Below are 8,498 nucleotides of genomic sequence, written 5' to 3'. Positions count from 1 at the left end.
GGGTTAAGTGACTTGCCCAAAGTCACACGGCTAGTAAGTGTGTTAAGTGTCTGAGGTCGGATTTGAACTCAGGTCCTCCTGACTTCAAGGCTGGTGTTCTATTCACCGTGCCACCTAGCCACCCCTAAAAACAATCTTTAACATTTGTTTTTAAAATTTTGAGTTCCAAATGTTCTCCCTCCTTCCTTCCACACCCTCCCCTCAATGAGAAGGCAAGCAATTCGATATAGATTATACATGTGTAGTCATGTAAAACATATCCCTAAATAGTCATGTGAAAGAAAACATAGGCAAAAAAATGAAGTAAAAGAAAAAGCATAATTCAATCTGCATTCAGACTCCATCAGTTCTTTCTCCGGGGATGGATAGCATTTTTCATCATAAGTCCTTCTGAGTTGTCTAGGATTGTTGTACTGAGATGATTGCTAAGTCATTCACAGCTGATCATCTTACAATATTGCTGTTACTTTGTACCCAGTACATTTCACTTTGCATCAGCCCATGCAGGAATTTCCAGGTTTTTCCGAGAGCATCTTACTCATCATTTCTTATAGTACAATAGTATTCCATCATAATTACATATCATAACTTGTTCAGTCATTCCCCAATTGATGGGTGTCCCCTCAATTTCTAATTCTTTATTCCCAGAAAAGAGCTGCTAAAAATATTTTTGTACACATAGGTCCTTTTCCTTCTTGTTTTATATAGATTTATGGCCCTTTGGGCATAGTTCCAAATTGCTCTACAAAATGGTTGAATCATTTCACAACTCCACCAACAATACATTAATGTCTCATTTTTCTTACATCCCCTCCAACATTTGTCATTTACCTTTTCTCTCCTAGGTACGAGGTAATATCTTAGAATTGTTTTAATCTGCATTTTTACAATCAATAGTGAGTTAGAATATTTTTTTCATATGGTTATAGATAGTTTTCATTACTTCATCTGAAAACTGATTTTATCTTTTGATCATTTATTAATTGGGGAATGGCTCTTATTTTTACAAATTTGACATAGTTCTCTGTATGTTATAGAAATGAAGCCTTTACCAGAGAAACTTGCTTCAAAATTTTTTTCAAAGTTACTGCTAACTGTATTTTCCTCCATCCTATTCCTCCTACCTCCATTTATTCTATTCTGTCTCTCCTTTCACCCTTTCTCTCCTCAAAAGTTTTTGCTTTTGACTGCCCCTCCACCCAATCTGCCCTCCCTTCTATCACTCCCAGACCCTGGAAGAAACTTTAAACAATCATCTAGTGCAACCTTCTCTTTTACAAATGAGTAAACTGGGGCCCAGAGAGGTGAAGTGATTCACCTAAGATCAGCCCCTCATTTGAAAAGTGAAGAAATTGAGTGGGGTGGGGAATGAAGTCAAGTGAAGAAGTGTTTACCAAATGCCAGGTTTGTGCCAGGTATGTGTGGAGTGCTGGGAATACAAAGAAAGGTAAGAACAATAACAATAACAACAAAACCCTGACAAACCAGTGGGCTAGAGTCAAAACAAGGATTTGAACATAAGTCACTCTCCTGATGGGCAGCCAGGTAGTGCAGCAGATAGAATTCTGGACCTGGAGTCTGGAGAGTTCCAATCTGTCCTGAGACACTTTCTAGCTGTGTGACCCTGGGCAGGTCATTTAACCCTGTTTGCCTCAGTTTCCTCATCTATAAAATAAGCTGGAGAAGGACATGGCAAACCGCTCCAGTATCTTTGTCAAGAAAACTCCAAATGGGGTCATGAAGAGTTGGACATGACCGAAACATCTAAACAACCGCAACAAACTCTCTTCTGACTCCCAGGAGAGTGCTTTGTCCATTATATGTTAATGAATAGTAACGCTTCCTATTTATGCCATATTTTACAGGTTACAAAATGAGTCCCTCATTAAAAATGCTATGGAGGAGGTGTTATAACTATCATTGTCCACATTCACAAAGGGGCTCAGAGAGGTTGCCCATGGTCACATAGCTAGTAAGCAGAAGAGATGGGATAGAGATGGGAGGTCTTCTAGGATGCCTTTAAAGCCCACTTTTCCTGAACTGTTTGCTCTTGACCTTTGGCTGTTCTCCTTCTACCCCCATCCCCCACAACCTTACCTCACCCCACCCCCCAGCTTCGGTCTGTTCCCTAAGCAAATTGGCTTGGGTCTCAGGGAAAGAAAGGACTGGTAGGTATTTAAGTGACTCCAAAGATGAGGCAAATCCATCCCCCAAAGCTAAATCAGTACACCTCTGCAGTCATTGTAATTGAGTCCGGGGGAAATGTATTCACAGGCCTCCTCCCATAACCCTTCCCTGTTCCCACCCCACACAGAGCACAGAGCCCTGGCATCTTTTTGATCCTGACTTGGCAGAGCCCGATTAGGGATAAGTTGGAGGAAAGAGAGTAGATCTACTGAAGGATCCCTACATAAGAGAGGCAACTGAGGTGGAGTAGACAGAGAAATATCTTAGGATTCAGAAAGACCTGGATTCAGGTGCTTGCATAACACATATTGCTTGTGTGACCCTAGGCCTGTCCCTTAACCTCCTAGAGTGCTAGGCTAGTGGTTCTGGAACTTTTAAGTCTCAGGACCCCTTTGTATTCATAAAAATGACTGAGGACCTCCTCCCTCCCAAGAGCTTTTATTTATGTGGACTATATCATCAATATTTACCATATTAAAAATCTAAATATTATATATGTGATATTCAAATATATATAGATATATACAAATAATTTTGACCTTGTAGACCCCATTAAAGGATCTCAGGAACCCTTATGGTTCCCCAAACCACAGTGAGAAATGTTGCTTTAGGCAACTCTCCAAGACTATATGAGATGATATTGACCTAAATTGGTAAAGGGAGTTTCTTCAACTGTTCACTGTATCAATGAGATCCACGATTTAGTTCCCTATTTTCTTTTTTCAGGAAAAAAAAAAATAAAACATTGTTTCCAATATAATCAACTAAGCTAACTGTGGCAAATTAGCTTGCTTCATTTGCGCCATACAGAGCTGTAATGGGCAATTCCAGCCCCTGTGGTGTGCAATGAGGAAAATTTCGGCTCCTGGAGTATGTGTGTCAGGCCCTGAAGACCACTAGGGTAGGCACTGGTATGGAAGGAGGCTAGGGAGAAGGAGTTCACCTTTCAATTTTATATATATATATATATATATATATTTTTTTTTTCAATCAAATGTTAAACTTGGTTGTTTCTACCAGCTCAATAAGTAAAATAAAAGTACTATACCCTCTAACTTCTTGCACCTGTGTCCTAGCCCTGAGAGGGTCTCTCAGAGATAGGAACTTGGAAAGACTCCTTATCTCTGAGATATAAGGTTGTGTGTTACAGTGTAAAGTAAAGGTGAATATGATCTCAGAAGTTTGTGTTTTAATTTTGAGGACTTTATGAAATGATAAAAATGTTTGGTATACTTTGGAGTCACAGCAGATAGGTGGCAAAGTGGATAGAGCACCAGGCCTGGAGCCAGGAGGATCAGAGTTCAAGTCCAGCCTCAGATACTGTATGACTCTGGGCAAGTCACTTAACTCTGTTTACCTCAGTTTCTTCATTTGTAAAATGAGCTGGAGAAGGAAATGGCAAACTACTCTAGTATCTTTGCCAAGAAAACCCCAGATGGGGTCACAAAGAGTTGGATACAACTGAACAACAAACAATAAATGCCTTGGAGTCAGAGAAGCCATGTTGGAATCCCAGCTCTGCTTTTTACTACCAGTGTCAACTGGTTGAAATCACAACCTCTTAGAACCTCAGTTTCCTCCTTAAACAAAGGGGTTTAACGAGATGATAAAGCTTTATGTCCCTTCCATTCCTCTATCTTTGAACCCATGATCTGTCAGCTAATGAACAGTTATTAAAAGTGAAATAAAGACTGTATCCCCGGGTTGGAGTCCACAATCCAAAGCTCCCTCCAATAACTAAGACTAGGATTTGTGAAATGCTTCTTTTCTCTTACAGAACTAGCCAAGTGAGACCAAGCAGCAAGAGGTTAAAGAGAATTCTGAACCCGAGCAGCTGGGGAGTGTTAGCAAGCAGTGAGGGCCAGCATCAAAGCCAGCAGGACTGAGGGGGTAGAAAAGAGTGGGCTGGCTGTGAGAAGGCATTTGGCAGGAGGAAACCCAGATAATTTATCCCTTGTAAAGAAACCTTTCTTCATTTTCTTAAATTAACGTCTCAACAATATCATAAGCCTTTTATTTTACATTTATTAAGAAGACATTTTAAAATAAACTATGTACATCCTCACGTATTAATAAATTTATCCTGAGAAATCAGTAGGATGATGCATCCAGGAAGATTTCTAAGGAGTGGGGGCGAGGTAGATATGAGCAGCTTCAAAGTCCTGGTGATAAGTATGTTCTTTGTTTTGCAATTTAGGCAAATCTGCAAGGTTTTAGTGTCTTCTGCTTGGGGTGAGGGCTAAGGAAAGAAGATCATTTATTCTGTGAAAGGGAAAGGAAGGATATACTTAGGAAGCACACTTAAGTGTGAAAAAAAGGGGCTGAACTGTTATGTCAGACTGTTGAAATGGCCATTTCCCATTCCTGCTCACTCAGTGTGGTTCCCTGGGCACTGAGGGCAGACCTTCCATTTTGAACATGCTGAGTTCAGTTCATAAACACTTTCTGTATGAACACTGGGTGCTCACTACTGTGCTGAGCCCCATTTGCTAGCTTTACTTTTTCATAATGCTGTTTGGGTCTTATGAGACAAAACGCTATATATCTACTGTAGTGAGTTAGTCTTGGTAGAGTGCTAGGCTGCGAGTAAAAGAGATCTGGGTTCAAATCCCAGCTGCAATGTTTATTAGTTCTGTGATCCAAAAAAGTCGCAACCTTTTTGAGCTTTATTGTCTTCATCTGTAAAATGGGGTTCAGACTAATTGACCTTGAAGGTCCCTTCTAGCCCTCAATCCATGACTATGAGCTCCTTTTGGGACCTCACAATGAGGGACTGCCTCATGATTCTTTCTGCCTGGTAAAGTCCCTTAAAGTATTGTAGGTTCTTCATAAATATTTTGACTGGCTGACATTAAAATCTTAGCAGATTAACTGCTAAGGATCCTTAACTTAGCAGCTGCTTCTGGTTTTAAGAAGATCCCAATATGGAGGGAGGCAGCCAGGTAAGAAATGTTGGGTTTGGACTTAGAGAGATGACCTGGGTTTTAATCTTAGCCACTGCTACTTGGGTGACTTTAAGCAACTAATTTAATCTCAGAGATGAAGCTTCCTTATCTCTAAAACATGTATGTGTATATTGAGATGGGTAAGGTGAAAGGGAAAGAGAAAGGACTGTACTACTGTAGTAACCTGCCATTTTGTGAACATCCCCCATATCTCCCCATCATAGGAGAGCTGCCTAGGAAACCTGCCCAAACCCAACAAAGCCCACCTAGGCAGCAAACCAGCCAAGTAAACCTGCCCAAACCTACTCCTGGAGCCCATACCTCCCCCACCCCCCTTCTGTTCAGTTCTCAAAATAAACTTGGGAACTTTCCAGTTCGGCAACAAACTGACTGCTGGGCAACAATTGTTAGGCAATGAACTGATTGCTACCTTTTGGCTTCTGTATTTTCCCCACTTGCATTGCAACTGACTAAATTGTGGTTTCTCCCTGGTAACAGCGATGTTGTGACTTTTGTCTACATAAACCCCAAGATGTATATGCTCGGAGCTGTCTGATTTGGGTACATGGACTCCTGGCAGTCCCCGGGTTAATTATGCTCCACAATTAAAACTTCACTTAAAATGATTAATGGTCTCATCTCGCAATTTCTCATTACAACACTATCCAACCTCTAAAGACTCTTCTTGATTTATATCTATATATCTTGTAAAATAGCAAGGGATAGGTGTTATTAGCTCTAGTTCACAGAGGAAGAAAATGAAGCCCAAGAAATAGGGTCAAATTCTTTGTTTTGCTAACCTAAAGAAAACTATAGGGTCTAAATGGCCCTACCTGGGTCAATCCTGGGCTAACAATAATCATGTATGCATATGAAGTTGACCTAGAACTAATTTCATGATTCCTGAGCCCAAGTAATTTCCATGAAATTATAATACCTCCTTGAAATATTATAAATAATTTTAGGAGAGAATGTAAGGTAGAGAGAAGGTTGCATTTGTAGTCAGAAGACCTAGGTTACTTATTCATTGTATCATATTAAGCAAGTCACTTAACCTTTCTGGGACTCGGTTGCCTTATCTGTAAGCTCAAGGGGTTGGACTAGATGACCTCTGAGGTTCTTTCCCATTCAAATTCTGTGCTACCTTTATTATTTAGTAACACTTTTCATTTTATATTAAAGGTTAGGGAAATCCCTAACCCTGAATTAGAGATGTATATGTTAACAGGTCATTTGAGTCCCAAGTATCAATGTAGCTCCATTATTTAAATTCTATGAAATTTACAACTTCTAAGGTATAGCCCAAAATCAACAACAATATTCTTATGATGAGGTTATATGACTATAAATCAAGGAGCTCCATGATCTCAGAAGAATTGACTGTAGATGACCCCCAAAAGATAGTGAAAATCCCCACATTGACTTTTAGAAAGCTGCAGTTCATTATAGCTCATGGTTTATGTCCCCCAAATTAATGGAAAATATATGATCAAGGACATATATCATGGGAAAATAGTGCATGAGGATCAATTGAAGGGAGGGGGGCTCCTTAGCCTGGAGAAAGGATGATGTAAGTGGGACATGAATGAATGAATGAAAGCATATTAAGTAATATGTGCGAGGTATTGTACTAAGCAGCTGGGAATACAAATACAAGTGAGTTCCTACCCTCAGGGATCTTATATTTGACATAAAGGACAGCTAGAAGGGAACAGATATGGTTTGGAACTCTCCTGAAAGTGATTTGGAGGACTACTTTGGGGCAAGATGAGGCAAAGTCCAGGTTCCAGTGGAAGAGAGTTGAGGAGGATGGCCAATCTGCATGTCAACATGGTTTGGAAATAGCAGAGAAGCGAAGTGCAATCCCAGTTTCAAGCAAGACGAGGTTTTGAAAATCCCCATCTTGGAAGTTAGAATCTCATGACATGACATTTCTGACACTTGAAAGATGATAATGTGGAAGGAGAATCGGTGCAATCTTTAGTCTGACCAAGGAAGAGTAGAGTAGGACTCTCACCTCTTTATTGAAGAACACTTTGCCCTTTACTACAAACTAATGTTACATTAGCTTTCTCTGCTACTATTAAACAAACAAACAAACAAACTGTTATTTCCAGAGTCAGTGAGTTTTGCTAAATCCTCTGGGTCTTTTTGTGGTAGGTTTTTTTGTTTTCAGTTGTTTATTTTTTTTTTTAATCTCTCCTCCCTTTCTCTTTCATTCTAAATGGCCCAGAGCTAGAAAGGACTTAGAAATCATCTGGCCCAATATCCTTATTTTCTAGATCACTAAAAAGAATTCCCCAGAGACTGCACTCCAGGTTACAAAGCCAGTAAATGACAAGAGTCAGGCCTCTAGCCCAGGTCTCTTATTTCCCAGTTTAGGGCTGGTTCCACAATACTATACTGCCAAGACCACTTTCTATAATTGACTCTGTATAATACCCAGTTTAGCATTTCTTTCCAGGGTGTATTTAGCCAACATTTTAGTTCAGCTGAGTAGTTTATAAACAGCATTCTGTAAATACTGCTTTGTGTGTAACTATATTTTTAATGTTAGGAAAATACATATATTGACCAGTCTTGAGTCTTAAGTCTCCTCTAATTTATTTACCACAGCATCAGCAGAACCAAGTTCAGAGGTACTGGAGCTTACCATCCCTATTTCCCCCTTGTTCTCTAGAATCCTTCATAAGATGTAAGGGAGCTGTTTGGTGATCCTGTCCCTGTGACATTATGTGTGGTTACTAGCATAGTTTTATGGCTTCTGAAAATCAAGAAAGAGATTGACAGAAGAGGAATTGAGGCAGAAGGTTGTAGCTCTGGAGTTGGCAGTGAAATGGGAAAAATCAAAGAAAGAGGAAAAGTTTCTGTATGTAAAATACTATGTGTTTCATGGTATCCAAAAATTGGACACTAAAGTCTGTCCTCCTTACAGGGATTGGTTAAACAAATTGTGGTAGTTGAGTTTAATGGAATATCATTGTGTCAAAAGAATTGAAGAAATTGACAATTTTAGCAGAAACTGGAAAGACTTTTATGAACTGATGCAGAGTAAAGTGACTGGGCAGAACTAGAACAATTTATGTAATGGCAACCACATTATAGAGAAATAAATTTTGAAAGACTGTAGAAATCTGATCAGCACAATGATAAATCATGATCCAGAAGAATGAACATGAAATATGCCACCCACAGAGAGTAGATGAATTTAAAATGCAGAAAGATATTATACATTTTTGGACGTAGCTAATGTGGGAATTTGTTTTGCCAGACTGCAGCTATGTGTTTAGGGATTTGTTTTTCTTTTTATAAACTTTGCTCAGTGTAGAGGGAAGTAATGGAAGGACCAATTCATTTAAAATAATG

The sequence above is a fragment of the Petaurus breviceps genome, unplaced genomic scaffold (assembly GCF_028583685.1).
Source record: "Petaurus breviceps papuanus isolate PSGF00001 unplaced genomic scaffold, PetGlider_PUasm1.0 80, whole genome shotgun sequence".
In the NCBI taxonomy this organism is placed as follows: Eukaryota; Metazoa; Chordata; class Mammalia; order Diprotodontia; family Petauridae; genus Petaurus; species Petaurus breviceps.
The sequence above is the reverse complement of the archived record's forward strand: the minus strand, read 5'-3'. Positions refer to the sequence as shown.